Here is an 18544-nt window from a genome sequence, read left to right on the forward strand (position 1 = left end):
CACGACTTCTGGCTAAAAAAATTCTCCTCATATCTGCTTTAAATGGGTACCCTCTAAGTCTAAGACTGTGGCTTCTTGTCCTGGACTCACCCACCAAGGAAAACAGCCTTTCCACATCTACTCCGTCCAACCCTTTAAACATTCGAAATGTTTCTATGAGATCCCCTCTCATTCTTCTATACGCTAATGAATACGGTCCAAGAGCCGACAAATGCTCCTCATATGTTAGCCCCTGCATTCCAGGAATCATCCTCGTAAATCTTCTCTGAAATCTTTCCAACATCAGAACATCCCTTCTAAGATAGGGGGCCCAAAACTGCACACAGTATTCCAAATGCGGTCTCACCAGTGCCCCAGAGAGCCTCATCAACATCTCCTTACTCTTATACACTATTCCTCTTGAAATGAATGCCAACATAGCATTCACTTTCCTTACCGCCGATCCAACTTGGTGGTTAACCTTTAGGGTATCCTGCACGAGGACCTCCAAGTCCCTTTGCACTTCTGATTTTTGAATTTTCTCCCCATCTAAATAATAATCTGCCCGATTATTTCTTCCAAAATGTACAACCGTACATTTCTCAACATTGTCCCTCGTCTGTCATTGCTTTGCCCACTCTCCTAAACTGACCAATTCTCTCTGCAACCTTTCCGATTCTTCAACACTTCCTGCTCCTCCACCTATCCTGGTGTCATCCGCAAACTTAGCCACAAGACCGCTTAATCCATAATCTAAATCATCGACATACATTGTAAAAAGAAGCAGCCCCAACACCGACCCCTGCTGAACACCACTAGTAACCAGCAACCAATCAGAATAGAATCCTTTTATTCCCACCCTTTGCTTTCTGCCTATCAGCCAATGCTCCACCCATTCCAATATCTTTCCTATAATTCCATGGGCTCTCATCTTATTAAGCAGCCTCTTATGCAGCACCTTATCAAAGGCCTTTTGAAAATCCAAATACACAACATCCACAGCCTCTCCCTTATCAATCTTATTTGAGATTACCTCAAAAATTTCCAATAGGTTGGTGAGGCAGGATCTTCCCTTCATGAAACCATACTGGCTTCGGCCTATCTTGTCATGCACCTCAAGGTATTTCATAACCTCGTCCTTGAGGATCGACTCCAATAACTTTCCAACTACCCATGTCAGACTAATAGGTCTGTAATTTTCTTTTTGCTGCCTCCCTCCTTTCTTAAACAGTGGAACTACACTTGTGACCTTCCAGTCCTCTGGAACCGTGCCAGAGTCTATTGATTCCTGGAAGATCATTTCCAATGCCTCCACAATCTCCAAAGCCACCTCCTTCAGAACCCATGGGTGCACCTCATCCAGTCCAGGAGACTTATCTATTCTTAGTCCATTTAGCTTCCCAAGCACTTTCTCTCTAGTAATCTTGACTGTACCTAATTCTACTCCCTCAGACCTCTGGCTATCAGGTAACATAGAAACATAGAAACATCGAAAATAGGTGCAGGATTAGGTCATTCGGCCCTTCGAGCCTGCACCGCCATTCAGTATGATCATGGCTGATCATCCAACTCAGAACCCTGTACCAGCCTTCCCTCCATACCCCCGATCCCTTTAGCCACAAGGGCCATATCTAACTCCCTCTTAAAGATAGCCAATGAACTGGCCTCAACTGTTTCCTGTGGCAGAGAATTCCACAGATTCACCACTCTCTGTGTGAAGAAATTTTTCCTAATCTCGGTCCTAAAAGGCTTCCCCTTTATCCTCAAACTGTGACCCCTCGTTCTGGACTTCCCCAACATCGGGAACAATCTTCCTGCATCTAGCCTGTCCAATCCCATTAGGATTTTATACATTTCAATAAGATCCCCCCTCAATCTTCTAAATTCCAACGAGTATAAGCCTAGTCGATCCAGTCTTTCATTATATGAAAGTCCTACCATCCCAGGAATCAATCTGGTGAACCTTCTTTGTACTCCCTCTATGGCAAGAATGTCTTTCCTCAGATTAGGGGACCAAAGCTGCATACAATACTCCAGGTGTGGTCTCACCAAGGCCTTGTACAACTGCAGTAGTACCTCCCTGCTCCTGTACTTGAATCCTCTTGCTATGAATGCCAGCATACCATTCGCCTTTTTCACCACCTGCTGTACCTGCATGCCCACTTTCAATGACAGGTGTATAATGACACCCAGGTCTTGTTGCACCTTCCCTTTTCCTAATTGGCCACCATTCAGATAATAATCTGTTTACCTGTTTTTGCCACCAAAGTGGATAACCTCACACATATCCACATTAAATTGTATTGGTCATGAATTTGCCCACTCACCGAACCTATCCAAGTCACCCTGCATCCTCTTAGCATCCTCCTCACAGCTAACACTGCCGCCCAGCTTCGTGTCATCCGCAGACTTGGAGGTGCTGCATTTAATTACCTCATCTAAGACATTAATATATATTGTAAACAACTGGAGTCCCAGCACTGAGCCTTGCGGTACCCCACTAGTCACTGCCTGCCATTCTGAAAAGGTCCCGTTTATTCCCACTCTTTGCTTCCTGTCTGCCAACCAATTCTCTATCCACATCAATACCATACCCCCCAATACCGTGTGCTTTAAGTTTGCACACTAATCTTCTGTGTGGGACCTTGTCAAAAGCCTTTTGAAAATCCAAATATACCACATCCACTGGTTCTTCCCTATCCACTCTACTAGTTACATCCTCAAAAAATTCTATGACATTCGTCAGACATGATTTTCCTTTCACAAATCCATGCTGACTTTGTCCAATGATTGCACCGCTTCCAAATGTGCTGTTAACACATCTTTGATAACTGACTCTAGCATTTTCCCCACCACTGATGTTAGGCTAACCGGTCTATAATTCCCCGGTTTCTCTCTTCCTCCTTTTTAAAAGGCGGGGTTACATTAGCCACCCTCCAATCCTCAGGAACTAATCCAGAATCTAAAGAGTTTTGAAAATTTATCACTAATGCATCTACTATTTCTTAGGCTACTTCCTTAAGCGCTCTGGGATGCAGACCATCTGTCTTTAATCCCTTCAATTTACCTAACACCACTTCCCCACTAACATGTATTTCCCTCAGTTCCTCCATCTCACTAGACTCTCTGTCCCCCTACTATTTCTGGAAGATTATTTATGTCCTCCTTAGTGAAGACAGAACCAAAGTAATTATTCAATTGGTCTGCCATGTCCTTGTTTCCCCATAATCGATTCACCTGTTTCTGTCTGTAGGGGACCTACATTTGTCTTAACCAATCTTTTTCTTCTCACATATCTATAAAAGCTCTTACAGTCAGTTTTTATGTTCCCTGCCAGGTTTCTCTCATAATCTTTTTTCCCTTTCCTAATTAAGTCCTTTGTCCTCCTCCGCTGGACTCTGAATTTCTGCCAGTCCTCAGATGAGCCGCTTTTTCTGGCTAATTTGTATGCTTCTTCTTTGGAACTGATACTATCCCTAATTTCCCTTGTCAGCCACGGGTGCACTACCTTCCCTGATTTATTCTTTTGCCAAACTGGGATGAACAATTGTTGTAGTCCATCCATGCGATCTTTAAATGCTTGCCATTGCATATCCACCATCAACCCTTTAAGTATCATTTGCCAGTCTATCTTAGCTAATTCACGTCTCATACCTTCAAGTTACCCTTCTTTAAGTTCAGAACCTTTGTTTCTGAATTAACTATGTCACTCTCCATCTTAATGAAGAATTCTACCATATTATGGTCACTCTTACCCAAGGGGCCTTGCACGACAAGATTGCTAACTAACCTTTCCTCATTGCTCAATACCCAGTCTAGAATGGGCTACTCTCTAGTTGGTTCCTCGACATGTTGGTTCAAGAAACCATCCCGCATACATTCCAAGAAATCCTCTTCCTCAGCACCCTTAACAATTTGGTTCACCCAATCTACATGCAGATTGAAGTCACCCATTATAACTGCTGTTCCTTTATTGCACGCATTTCTAATTTCCTGTTTAGTTGCATCCACAACCTCACTACTACTGTTAGGTGGCCTGTACACAACTCCCACCAGCGTTTTCTGCCCCTTAGTGTTATGCAGCTCCACTCATATCGATTCCACGTCGTCCAGGCTAATGTCCTTTCTTTCTAACCAGCAATGCTACCCCCCCTCCTTTTCTTTCATGTCTATCCCTCCTGAATAATGAATATCCCTGAATGTTGAGCTCCCATCCTTGGTCACCCTGGAACCATATCTCTGTGATCCCAACTATATCATATTAATTAATAACAATCTGCACTTTTAATTCATCCACCTTGTTACGAATGCTCCTTGCATTGACACATAAAGCCTTTAGGCTTGCTTTTACAAAACTCTTAGCCCTTACATAATTATGTTGAAAAGTGGCCCTTTTTGATTTTTGCCCTGGATTTGCTGGCCTGCCACTTTTACTTTTCACCTTACTACTTTTTGCTTCTACCCTCATTTTACACCCCTCTGTCTCTCTGCACTTGTTCCCATCCCCCTGTTGTGAACTAACCTCCACTCTCCTAGTCTCTTTAATTTGATTCCCACCCCCCCCCAACCATTCTAGTTTAAAGTCACCTCAGTCGCCCTCGCAAATCTCCCCGCCAGGATATTGGTCCCCCTAGGATTCAAATGTAACCCGCCCTTTTTGTACATGTCACACCTGCGCCAAAAGAGGTCCCAATGATCCAAAAACTTGAATCCCTGCCCCCTGCTCCAATCCCTCAGCCACGCATTTATCCTCCACCTCATTGCATTCCTACTCTCACTGTCGCGTAGCACAGGCAGTAATCCCGAGATTATTACCTTTGCAGTCCTTTTTCTCAACTCCCTTCCTAACTCCCTATATTCTCCTTTCAGGACCTCTTCCCTTTTGCTACCTATGTCATTGGTACATATATGTAACACGACCTCTGGATCCTCACCCTCCCACTTCAGGATATCTTGGACGCGATCAGAAATATCCCGGACCCTGGCACCAGGGAGGCAAACTACCATCTGGGACTCCGGACTGCTTCCACAGAATTGCCTATCTGACCCCCTTACTATCGAGTCTCCTATTACTACTGCCCTCCTCTTCCTTTCCCTACCCACTGTCGCTTCCCCCAGGTAAGCTGTCCCCCCCCAACAGTACTCAAACAGGAGTACTTATTGTCAAGGGGCACAGCCACTGGGGTACTCTCTAGTACCTGACCTTTCCCCTTCCCCTTCCTAACCGCGACCCACTTGTCTGCCTCCCGTGTCCCCGGTGTGACCACCTGCCTGTAACTCCTCTCTATCAACTCCTCACTCTCCCTAACCAGATGAAGGTCATCGAGCTGCAGCTCCAGTTCGCTAATGTACTCCCTTAGGAACTGCATCTCGGCGCACCTGGCGCAGATGTGGACGTCCGGGAGGCTTGGAGACTCCAGGGCCTCCCACATCCGGCACCAAGAACAACAAACTGCCCTCACGCTCAAACTGCCCCTCTCCTCAAATAACAACAAAAAATGAATACCAAACCTTCCTCGCCTCGCCCGTTTCCGCCTAAGCCCGTTGAGCCGAAGCCCTTAAGCCTTCACTTGTCGTGGTTTCACAAATGACAAGGAAGCGCCGAAGATTCTTCAAGAAATGTTTAAACTTTAATTTGCAAAGTAAAGCTGAGACAGACAGTGGACCAGACTGTGTAGGTCTGTCACTGTCCGCCCATTTGTCGTTCTCACACAGCATTCTTTATAGCCCCCTTCTGGGTTAGCATACGTCTGTAAGTTTTTTACTCTAATGAATCAATCACCCTTATCTCTCTTACTTGGCTACATTCATTTTTCTCGAGGGGTTAAAAGTACACAGGATTCATTCAATGGTTACATCCCAAATACCACAGTAATCCCATGCACTCTGTAACAGACACTGAATGCATAGTAAAGGCATGGTCAACATCTGAATAAACACCAAATACATGATAAAGACACTTAAAATAAACACTTAGAAAGCAGAGTTAAAATGTTTTCCAATATAACCTCTCCTTTGAGACTGACAAAGTCTCACATAGAGAGAGGAAACTCTGAGTACACACACACAAGTTCAAATAAACTCCAAAATTTACTCCCAAATCTGGGTCAAACTATAATTTCTTGTGCTTAGAACTCGAAATGTTCTCTCCCTACCTTCCTAGGCCACTGAGCCAAAAACCTGTCCCTTGATCTTTCGAGGGTACCGCTTCTACCCATCTACTGAATCTTGATTTCCCGCACTAGTAACTGAGTACTCTCTCTTTTCACACTCAACCCATTTCTAGTGCATTCTAATTTTAATTCTAGTTTTAATAGTGCATCTCTGCCTAGCAAATTAATCAGGGTTCCTTTGGACACTAATACTGGCAGAACTATTCTTTTACTGCCCATCCCCAACTGCACTGGAGCTGTATATTGTGTTAACTGTGTTTTCCCTGAGAACCCTACAGTCTTAATAAATTTTCCTGACATGGGAAGGTGAAGGGCATACTGTGGCTGTACACAGGTATACGTGGCTCCAGTGTCTATCATCATGGGTGTCAATTGTCCTTCTAACATAACCTGAACAATGGGTTCCTCTTCTGCCTCCCTTGTAATCACTGGGTAATGTCCCTTCCCACCTGGGTTCTCTGGGCACCCCTAGCATCTTGCATAGGGGTTCACTGGTCCGCTTGAGCCTGTGGGGGCTGGTCCTTGGCTAACTTGCAGTTCCCTTCTCATCGGCCCCGTTGGTACGTGATGGGCCATAACCTGAGTGGACAGTCTCTTCTCATATGTCCTGGCTGGTTACACCCCCAACATAGTCTCTCTATCTTTTTCTCCCCATATTCTGATTTTTCTCCTCATCTGACTCCTCGTCCCCTTCTGACCTCGTTCTTTCTGGCTGCCACACAAATCTCTCCAGGGTTTGCTCTCTCCCTTGTTTTCCTATTTTCTCTTGACTTCTCTTTAGAGTCCTCTCTTTCTGATTCAGGCTAGCATTTACTCGAGTCCTCGCGAATTCCTCAAACTGTTGTTGGAAACCCAGTGGGAAACCCAATTTCCACTGTAATCTCCTATACTCTTTCTCCGCTTCTCTTATCTCCCTTTCCACTCTCTCTTTTTCCCCTTCAAGGAACTCCTCTTCTATCCCTTGTCAACACTCTCTTATACCCTCATACTCATTACTTGACTCTTGCTCTTCTGATAAATCATCTTCTTTTTCAGCCTCTTCAGTGTCGTGTTCCCGTAACAGGAATTTCTCCTGATTTTTCCTCAGCCTCAATTCCTGCAACAGTTTGATACGTTCTCTTATTATCTTACTTTCTCGTTCTACTTTTTTCTTATCTTCCTGCATCTCCTTCCACAGTGCCCCTCTCTCCTCCTCATATTTCCTTCTTTCCTCCTTGTTCTCCCAGACTTTAAACTTTCCCTCCAGTTCTAGTTCTCCCGTTAATACAGGGCACTGTTTAAGAGTCTCCTTCTCGTAATAAGGGGGAGGGGTTTCTACATTTCTCAGGTCTGGGTATAGAGTCGGCTCTTTATTCGGTTTCTCCTGTGATTTACCAAACTGCTTTTCTTGTTTCTCAATGTCTTCTTTACTTGCTACTGATATTCGTCCTTTCTTTCTCAATCTTTCTCCCTCCATCCTAAAGAGTTTTAACACTTCTATCTCCTATTTTCTTTTTTTTCTCCCTTTTTTTAGATTTATCTCTTGGTTTATAATTTTTAATCAGCGCCTCCATTTAATCACATAAACTTACATCAAATGTTCCTTCTTACGGCCACGTCGTGACCAAATTTTTAGTTCTTTTTTCCCATTTTTCTGAAATTTCCGCTATCTTACCTTGACACACCGGGAATATTCTACTCAATATTTCTACTGCTGTTCCTTTCCCTGTCATATTGTTCTTCCCCCTTTTTAAGGTATTCTTGGCGTCTCACACCAAAGTAATACTATTTTCTGTAACCTATTTTCTATCTAGCCATATGGTTTCTTCTCACCCGTGTCTAAATTATCTACTTAAGCTATCCTTATCTTCTATTCTGTTCTGCCCGTGCAGACCCCTTTCTCGGGTGGTATCCGCAGAACCCTCTTTTTCACCTCGCCTATTCAGACCCTTAACTTTTCTTAAGGCGGTATTCATGAGGATTTTCTCTTTTCTTTCTTTCCCGGTCCGTTCAGCCCTTCGTCTCGTACGAAACGGTATCCACAGGGACTTACCAACACCACGTGGAATTTTTCTCACTTAACTTCTTATTACTTTATTCATACTCAACCCCCTCACTGCAGTGCTCTTGATTAATGCTCCGAGCCTCCTTTTAACCCTCAATTCTGCCAGATTCTTTGAATCGGAGAGACCCTTCGGCAGTTGTTTCACACTTTTGAGTCCCCGAGATCTCCCCAAAAACCAACAGAATTCTTAGTCCAAATTGTGGCTAAGAAGCACTTACCTTTGTTTGGGTGTACCCTGAATTCTGTTAGCTCTGTGGAGGTCCCCCAGGGACCGGGAAGCGCCCTCAATTTGCCGTTTCCTTCTTCCATGGGCCTCTTCCCGATCCTGCCGACTACGCCAGTTTTGTTGTGGTTTCACAAATGACAAGGAAGCACTGAAGATTCTTCAAGAAATGTCTAAACTTTAATTTGCAAAGTAAAGCTGAGACAGACAGTGGACCAGGCTGTGTAGGTCTGTCACTGACTGCCCATTTGTCGTTTTCACACAGCATTCTTTATAGCCCTTCTGGGTTAGCATACCTCTGTAAGTGTTTTTCTCTAATAAATCAATCACTCTTATCTCTCTTACTTGGTTACATTCATTTTTCTCGAGGGGTTAAAAGTACACAGGTTTCATTCAATGGTTACATCCCAAATACCACAGTAATCCCACACACTCAATAACAGACACTTAATGCATAGTAAAGGCATGGTCAACATCTTAACAAATACCTAATATGCGATAAAAACACTTAAAATAAACACTTAGAAAACAGAGTTAAAATGTTTTCCAATACACTCTGCACCTGGCTCACTCCGGAGCCTGCAAACTACGCTGCCCACTGTATAAGTCTGTGTTACTTTTAAATCTTCCGCGCTTCACTGCCCGACATCACACACCTGAGCAGTCCCGCCTCTCTGAATGCCGATGGAAAAAAACCCCAAAAAATTCAAAAATGGCTTCCTCCGCACTCCCGCTCCAATTCTCAGACTTCCTTCTCCGAATTCAAGGAAGCTAGAGGTCGTGGTACATATAAGTATGTTGCTAATGTCTTCCACTGTGAAGACTGTTGCAAAATATTCATTTAGTTCCTCTGCCATCTCTTTACTACCCATTATAATTTCTCTAGCATCATTTTCAATCGGTCCTTTATCTACCCATGTCACTCTTTTACTCTCCGTATATTTTAAAAAACTCTTAGTATCCTTTTTAATGTTAATTGCCAACTTCTTTTCATAAATCATCTTTTCTTTCCTAATGACTTTCTTAGTTTCCTTCTATAAGTTTTTAAATTCATCCAGTCCTCAGTTATCCCACTAATTTTTGCTTCCTTATATGCTGTCTCTTTTGCTTTTATTTTAGCCTTAACCTCTCTCGTTAGCCACATTTGTGCCATTTTTCCATTCATGATTTTCTTTTTTCTTGGAATATATTTTTCCTGCACTTCCCTTATTTCTTGTAGGAATTTCATCCAATTCTGCTCTACTGTCCCTCCATCTAGCTTACTTTTCTAATCTACTTGGGCCATTTCCTCTCTCATACCACTGTAATTTCCTTTGTTCCACTGAAATATCGATACACCTGATACCAGCTTCTCCTTTTCAAATTTGAAACTGAAGTCAATCATATTACGATCACTACTTCCAAGGGGTTCCATTACTTCCAGCTCCCTAATCGCCTCAGGTTCATTACACAGCATCCAATCCAAAACAGCTTCAGTATCATTAGTATCATTATAGGTTCATTAGTATCATTATCAACAGTATCATTATAAGTAATCTACTTGCGATCTTAACTCCTCCTAGTACTCGATCCAATATATCTCAATTTTGATTTTTGAATGATTATCTCATTATCTCCATTTTGAATGGCCTGTATCATAGATCTGAACCAAATCTTCATATTGTTGTTGAAGACATTTTCCGACCATGTTCAATTTCTTCTCCAGGTAAAGGCAGAAGATCTCAAAATCCAGGTTCATTCCTCTGTCTGCAGAGCAGAAGCTATGAAATGTTTGTCTCTGTGAGTTTCACGACATTTTTTCCCTGCTAATATGATGAACTGACATCAAGGCTTGGGCCTACTCCACTGCTCTGGGGAGTGATCGAAGGACTCCATCTGGTTCAGAATGCTGTTGTTTGCTCCTATTGTTTTTGAATCACGGATATGTGTTTTTTTTCTCTTTCTTAGCCCAGTGGTTATGGTCTTTCTTTTTGTTTAATTGGGTTATTCAAGTTTCTTGCTTTGTGGCTGCATGTTAGCACAGAAATCTCAGGGTTGTATAATTTATACCTTCCTTGATAATGAATGTGCTTCGAACCTTCGAAACTTTGAAAATCTCTTCTGCACTCTCCTGAAATGTGACACTCACACTGGGAAATAATTCTTTAGTTGTAGCCAAACTAGTATTTCTTTACCTTCTTGTTATTCATAAAGTTCCACATCTCACGTGCTTTTATAAATTCTTCCCCAACCTTCTCTGCCACTCTGAATGAAGCATATAGTTTTATCATCAGATCTCTCACTTCCTTTAGAAGTGTTTTTGTTTTACATTTTTCAGCAGTATGTTTACATTTATCAAGTATTATTTTTTTTAAATTTCCTTGAGATCTATTTTATTTATCATTGTTCACCATACCACCAAGTTTTCTACAGCTTCTGCCAGAAAGAAATGTTTAAGGCAACATTTCCATGAAGTTACCCCTGTTATCCAATTAAAAGTTTTGATGACCACTAACAATCTTTGGAATGTAGTATGCATCGCATACAAATATATTTGTTTCTTAGCATGTATTGCTGCTGCCACATCTTATTCACCCATAAATTAATATTATATCAGTTATACATCAGTTTTTCTGGTCTTGTGCAATGCTTTTAGATAAATATTTGTCAGAATCAGAATCAGATTTATTATCACTGATGTATATGGTAAAATTTGTTGTTTTGCGGCAGCAGTACAGTGCAATGCACAAATATATTGTAAAATACATTAAGAAATATATATTAAAGTTACAGTAGCAGTACAACAAGAGAGCAAACTTATTTTGTGATTTGACAGGGAGGTGACCTGCAAGATCACTTTTTTTGTAAGCATTCTGAGCATACTTTCCCGGGGAGTGGGGGAGAACTAATAACCCAGTGATAGCTCTTTGCACAATTAATTGTACATCAGAATCCAAATATGGACAACTAGAAAAAGAAGGCCAGGAAGGCATATAAAATCTGTGATCATGTCTCTTTGCACCCCACCCTACAAGTACAAATAAAATTCTGCTTCATGGTCCTTATCAATACCGATCAATCATTATCATTGCCCACATATGGGGACTCAGTAAAAATCAAAGCTGATTCCACATATGTTTCCTGTTTAAAACTTTTCATTTGGGATAAAAGACACATTATTTCTTCAAGCTGGTACCACAAAGTTACAGACAAGAGGTACTTCTTCTATTGATGGTGAAGAGGAACAAGTCTCAAAATCTCTCCCTTTAATAGACTTCAGCTAGCCAAGCAAGCCCAAAGGGACTAAACTCTGTGTCAGGTTTCAGTCCTATCGGGTTTACATTTGGACGAAGCATACACATTACACATGTTTTAAACATTGCTTTCATATGTATATATATATATAGTGTATTTTTATTGTGTTAAAATAAAAATCATAAAAATCCAATCACTTTGTTCTCCTTTACACTTCTGTACTGAAGAATGACAGTAAAAAATCTTGAATCTTGAATATCAAATCTTATATAGAGCTGGTTTGGCTTGGACCAGTACTTTATTTGTGGTCAAGATGATTTGCTTAATATTATTAGTAAATTAATTACTGTACATTTTTAAGATTGGTATAGTTATGGTTGAGACAGTTGTGGAAAAAAAGTAGTACAAATAATCAGATTTCGGTTGGCTTTGAATAGCCCTTTGGGTACATGTCAGGTTTTAAATCTAACCCAGACATCTACTCAGCCTGTGTGTCTGCCACACCCTGTAAAGCTGGATAAATCACGGTTTAAGTTGAAAGCATTGAAACGTTGATTTAGAAGCCGAACTCATGACACAGCATGTACCCATGCATAAAACAATAAATAAACTACTGTACCATATATAATGTAGAAGCAGTCTCAGGCTGGAGAAAATTGTGTAAGCTCATAAACAGTGGAACCAAGAAAAGAACCCTTGACAGGAACAAGCAATTTAAATATTAACAATTCAGATGTTTCACACTCCCATCATATGGGTTCATCTATCAGTATCCTTAAAATGTGTTTAAATATTTTTAAACTAATACATATCTGTTCAAAATGGCAACAATCCCCACAACACTACCTTTATGAAAATCAAGCAGAAGCCACAGATGCTGGAAATCTAAAGTGAATAAAGAGAAAGTGCTGGAAAAACTCAGCAGTCAGTCAGCACCTGTGGAACAAACAAAGAAGCCTAATCTTCTCTAAACTTGCCCACTATTTCATCCTAACAGTGAAATTCCCTTTGTTCAACCCATCACCTTTCCCCATCTTATCTGCTGCCTTGGCCTAATGTGCTCTCTATATGTCAGTTCTGAGACAAGGTTGCTAGTAGGGTAAGTGGGTTAGGCAATCCTGCCCAATGTCCAGAGGGATAGTGGCATCCTTCTGTAAATTGCCTTAAAGTCCCGAACAGGACTTGTAGTCTGCATTTTCTATGAAATACAGACATTCTGATCAGATGGACAAGATGCTGTGAAAGTCAGTGGCCCTGACAGTCTTCAGTGCCAAGTAGTGACACTACAAAGTTTCATTGAGTTTGCTGTTCTCGGTGTCGGATGTGGGAGGCCCTGGAGTCTACAAGCCTCCCGGACGTCTACATCTGCGCCAAGTGCATCGAGATGCAGCTCCTAAGGGACCGCGTTACGGAACTGGAGCTGCAGCTCGATGACCTTCGTCTGGTCAAGGAGAGTGAGGAGGTGATAGAGAGGAGTTGCAGGCAGGTGGTCACGCTGGGGCCACGGGAGGCAGACAAGTGGGTCACGGTTAGGAGGGGGAAGGGGAAAGGTCAGGTAATAGGGAGTACCCCGGTGGCTGTGCCCCTTAACAACAGGTACTCCTGTTTGAGTACTGTTGGGGGGGACAGCTTACCCGGGAGAAGCGACAGTGGCCGTGCCTCCGGCACAGAGTCTGGCCCTGTAGCTCAGAAGGGTAGGGCAAGGAAGAGGAGGGCAGTTGTGATAGGGGACTCGATAGTAAGGGGGTCAGATAGGCGATTCTGTGGACGCAGTCCAGAGACCCGGATGGTAGTTTGCCTCCCTGGTGCCAGGGTCCGGGATATTTCTGATCGTGTCCAAGATATCCTGAAGTGGGAGGGTGAGGAGCCAGAGGTCGTGGTACATATAGGTACCAATGACATAGGTAGGAAAAGGGATGAGGTCCTGAAAGGAGAATATAGGGAGCTAGGAAGGGAGTTGAGAAAAGGGACCGCAAAGGTAGTAATCTCGGGATTACTGCCTGTGCCACGCGACAGTGAGAGTAGGAATGCGATGAGGTGGAGGATAAATGCGTGGCTGAGGGATTGGAGCAGGGGGCAGGGATTCAAGTTTTTGGATCATTGGGACCTCTTTTGGCGCAGGTGTGACCTGTACAAAAAGGACGGGTTGCACTTGAATCCTAGGGGGACCAATATCCTGGCAGGGAGATTAGCGGGGGCTACTGAGGTGACTTTAAACTAGAATGGTTGGGGGGTGGGAATCAAATTAAAGAGGCTAGGCGTGAGGAGGTTAGTTCACTACAGGGGGATGGGATCCAGTGCAGAGAGGCAGAGGGGTGTAAAGTGAGGGTAGAAACAAAAAGTACTATGGAGAAAAGTAAATGTGGCAGGCCGACAAATCCAGGGCAAGCATTAAAAAGGGCCACTTTTCAGCATAATTGTATAAGGGCTAAGAGAGTTGTAAAAGAGCGCCTGAAGGCTTTGTGTGTCAATGCAAGGAGTATTCGTAATAAGGTGGATGAATTGAAAGTGCAGATTGTTATTAATGATTATGATATAGTTGGGATCACAGAGACATGGCTCCAGGGTGACCAGGGATGGGAGCTCAACGTTCAGGGATATTCAATATTCAGGAGGGATAGACATGAAGGAAGGGGAGGTGGGGTGGCGTTGCTGGTTAAAGAAGAGATTAACACAATAGAAAGGAAGGACATAAGCTGGGAAGATGTGGAATTGATATGGGTAGAGCTGCGTAACACTAAGGGGCAGAAGACGCTGGTGGGAGTTGTGTACAGGCCACCTAACAGTAGTAGTGAGGTCGGAGATGGTATTAAACAGGAAATTAGAAATGTGTTCAATAAAGGAACAGCAGTTATAATGGGTGACTTCAATCTACATGTAGATTGGGTGAACCAAATTGGTAAAGGTGCTGAGGAAGAGGATTTCTTGGAATGTATGCGGGATGGTTTTTTGAACAAACATGTCGAGGAACCGACTAGAGAGCAGGCTATTCTGGACTGGGTTTTGAGCAATGAGGAAGGGTTAATTAGCAATCTTGTCGTGAGAGGCCCCTTGGGTAAGAGTGACCATAATATGGTGGAATTCTTCATTAAGATGGAGAATGACATAGTTAATTCAGAAACAAAGGTTCTGAACTTAAAGAGGGGTAACTTTGAAGGTATGAGACGTGAATTAGCTAAGATAGACTGGCAAATGACACTTAAAGGATTGACGGTGGATATGCAATGGCAAGCATTTAAAGGTTGCATGGATGAACTGCAACAAATGTTCATCCCAGTTTGGCAAAAGAATAAATCAAGGAAGGTAGTGCACCCGTGGCTGACAAGAGAAATTAGGGATAGTATCAATTCCAAAGAAGAAGCATACAAATTAGCCAGAGAAAGTGGCTCACCTGAGGACTGGGAGAAATTCAGAGTTCAGCAGAGGAGGACAAAGGGCTTAATTAGGAAGGGGAAAAAAGATTATGAGAGAAAACTGGCAGGCAACATAAAAACGGACTGTAAAAGCTTTTATAGATATGTAAAAAGGAAAAGACTGGTAAAGACAAATGTAGGTCCCCTGCAGACAGAAACAGGTGAATTGATTATGGGGAGCAAGGACATGGCAGACCAATTGAATAATTACTTTGGTTCTGTCTTCACTAAGGAGGACATAAATAATCTTCCAGAAATAGTAGGGGACAGAGGGTCCAGTGAGATGGAGGAACTGAGCGAAATACATGTTAGTAGGGAAGTGGTGTTAGGTAAATTGAAGGGATTGAAGGCAGATAAATCCCCAGGGCCAGATGGTCTGCATCCCAGGGTGCTTAAGGAAGTAGCCCAAGAAATAGTGGATGCAATAGTGATAATTTTTCAAAACTCGTTAGATTCTGGACAAGTTCCTGAGGATTGGAGGGTGGCTAATGTAACTTCACTTTTTAAAAAAGGAGGGAGAGAGAAACTGGGGAATTATAGACCGGTTAGCCTAACGTCGGTGGTGGGGAAACTGCTGGAGTCAGTTATCAAGGATGTGATAACAGCACATTTGGAAAGCGGTGACATGATCGGACAAAGTCAGCATGGATTTGTGAAAGGAAAATCATGTCTGACGAATCTCATAGAATTTTTTGAGGATGTAACTAGTAGAGTGGATAGGGGAGAACCAGTGGATGTGGTATATTTGGATTTTCAGAAGGCTTTTGACAAGGTCCCACACAGGAGATTAGTGTGCAAACTTAAAGCACACGGTATTGCGGGTAAGGTATTGGTGTGGGTGGAGAGTTGGTTAGCAGACAGGAAGCAAAGAGTGGGAATAAACGGGACCTTTTCAGAATGGCAGGCGGTGACTAGTGGGGTACCGCAAGGCTCAGTGCTGGGACCCCAGTTGTTTACAATATATATTAATGACTTGGATGAGGGAATTAAATGCAGCATCTCCAAGTTTGCGGATGACACGAAGCTGGGTGGCAGCGTTAGCTGTGAGGAGGATGCTAAGAGGATGCAGGGTGACTTGGATAGGTTGGGTGAGTGGGCAAATTCATGGCAGATGCAATTTAATGTGGATAAATGTGAAGTTATCCACTTTGGTGGCAAAAATAGGAAAACAGATTATTATCTGAATGGTGGCCGATTAGGAAAAGGGGAGGTGCAACAAGACCTGGGTGTCATTATACACCAGTCATTGAAAGTGGGCATGCAGGTACAGCAGGTGGTGAAAAGGGCGAATGGTATGCTGGCATTTATAGCGAGAGGATTTGAGTACAGGAGCAGGGAGGTACTACTGCAGTTGTACAAGGCCTTGGTGAGACCACACCTGGAGTATTGTATGCAGTTTTGGTCCCCTAATCTGAGGAAAGACATCCTTGCCATAGAGGGAGTACAGAGAAGGTTCACCAGATTGATTCCTGGGATGGCAGGACTTTCATATGAAGAAAGACTGGATGAACTGGGCTTGTACTCGTTGGAATTTAGAAGATTGAGGGGGGATCTGATTGAAACGTTTATGATCCTAAAGGGATTGGACAGGCTAGATGCAGGAAGATTGTTCCCGATGTTGGGGAAGTCCAGAACGAGGGGTCACAGTTTGAGGATAGAGGGGAAGCCTTTTAGGACCGAGATTAGGAAAAACTTCTTCACGCAGAGGGTGGTGAATCTGTGGAATTCTCTGCCACAGGAAACAGTTGAGGCCAGTTCATTGGCTATATTTAAGAGGGAGTTAGATATGGCCCTTGTGGCTACGAGGGTCAGGGGGTATGGAGGGAAGGCTGGGGCGGTGTTCTGAGTTGGATGATCAGCCATGATCATAATAAATGGCGGTGCAGGCTCCACATTCAAGGAATTATGGACCTGTATTCCCAGACCCATCTGTTCTATCCCACTCCTCAGTGACTTTCCATTCACTATGTACTTCCTATCCTGGTTTGTCCCCCCAAAGTGCAACACCTTGCACTTGTCTGCATTAAATTCCATCTGCCATTCTCCAGCCCATTTTTCAAGCTGGTCCAGATCCTGCTTCATTCTTTGATACGCTGCCTTGCTGTCCACTGCACCCACAATCTTGGTGTCATCCGCAAATCTGCTGATCTAGTTTACTGAGTTATCAACCAGATCATTATATAGATGACAACATCAATAGACTCAGCAGCAATCCCTGTGACGTGCCAGTAGTCTCAGTCCTCCAGTCAGATAGACAATCATCCACAATTAAAGTACATTTATGTCACTATGTGATTCATTTTCTTGCAGGCATTCAGAGTAAATACAAAGAAACACAATAGAATTAATAAAAAACACGTGCAATAAAGACAAAGAACGAATGTGCAAAAGACAACAAACTGCAAATACAAAAAGAAAACAAAAACACAAAATAACAATAAAATGGAACTGAGCAATAAATATTGAGAACATGAACCCTTGAAAGTAAGTCCATAGGTTGTGGAATCAGTTCAGTGATGGGGTGAGTGAAGTAGAGTGAAGTTAGCCCCCCTCTGGTTCAAGAGCCTGGTGGCTGAGGGGTAAGAAATGCTCCTGAGCCTGGTGGTATTGGAAATCAGGCTCCTGAACCTTCTTCATGACAGCAGCAGCAAGAGAAGACCATGTCCAGATGGTGGGGGTTCTTGATGATAGATGCTGCTTCCCTGTCTCAGTTCTTCATGTAGATGTTCTCAGATGCAGTGAGGGTTTTACCTGTGATGAACTGAGCTGTATCCATTACTTGTTGTAGGGTTTTCCATTCAAAGTCATTATGTTTCCATTCCAGGTCGTGATGCAACAAGTCAGTATACTATTCACTGCACATCTATAGAAGTTTGTCAATGTTTTAGATAAGATATCAAATCTTTACAAACTTCCAAGAAAGTAGATATGCTGCTGTGCCTTCTTTGTCCTGTCACTTATATGCTAGACCCGGGCAGATCGGCTGAAATGATAATGCCAAGGAATTTAGAGTTGTTGGTCCTCTCCATTTCTGATCCCATGATGAAGACTGGCTCACAAACCTCCAGTTTTCTCCTCCTGTAGTCAATAATTAGTTCATTGTTTCTAGTGACAGTGAGTGAGAGGATATTATTGTAGTACCATTCAACCAGAACTTTTGAGGCAGAAATCTAGAGAGCTAAAAGATGACATGAGGTTATTCTGGCAGACAAGGAGAGGAAGATGATGGGTATATTAGGAGCAAAAAATAGCAAGTGTCAAAATTTCACCTCTTGAAGATCAATGCAGTCATGTATGCATGGAGCTAGAAAAGATGGGGGAGTCTTAAATCAATTTTTGCATCAATTTACTCAGGAGTCAGACACACCAACTGTAGAACCCCGGACCTGACAAGGCAGGCGAGTACAGAAGTTACTGGGGACCCAGCAGAGATATTTAAAGCATCTTTAGCCACAAGTGAGGTGTTGGAGGACGGAAA

The sequence above is a fragment of the Mobula birostris genome, chromosome 14, assembly GCF_030028105.1.
Source record: "Mobula birostris isolate sMobBir1 chromosome 14, sMobBir1.hap1, whole genome shotgun sequence".
Taxonomy (NCBI): domain Eukaryota; kingdom Metazoa; phylum Chordata; class Chondrichthyes; order Myliobatiformes; family Myliobatidae; genus Mobula; species Mobula birostris.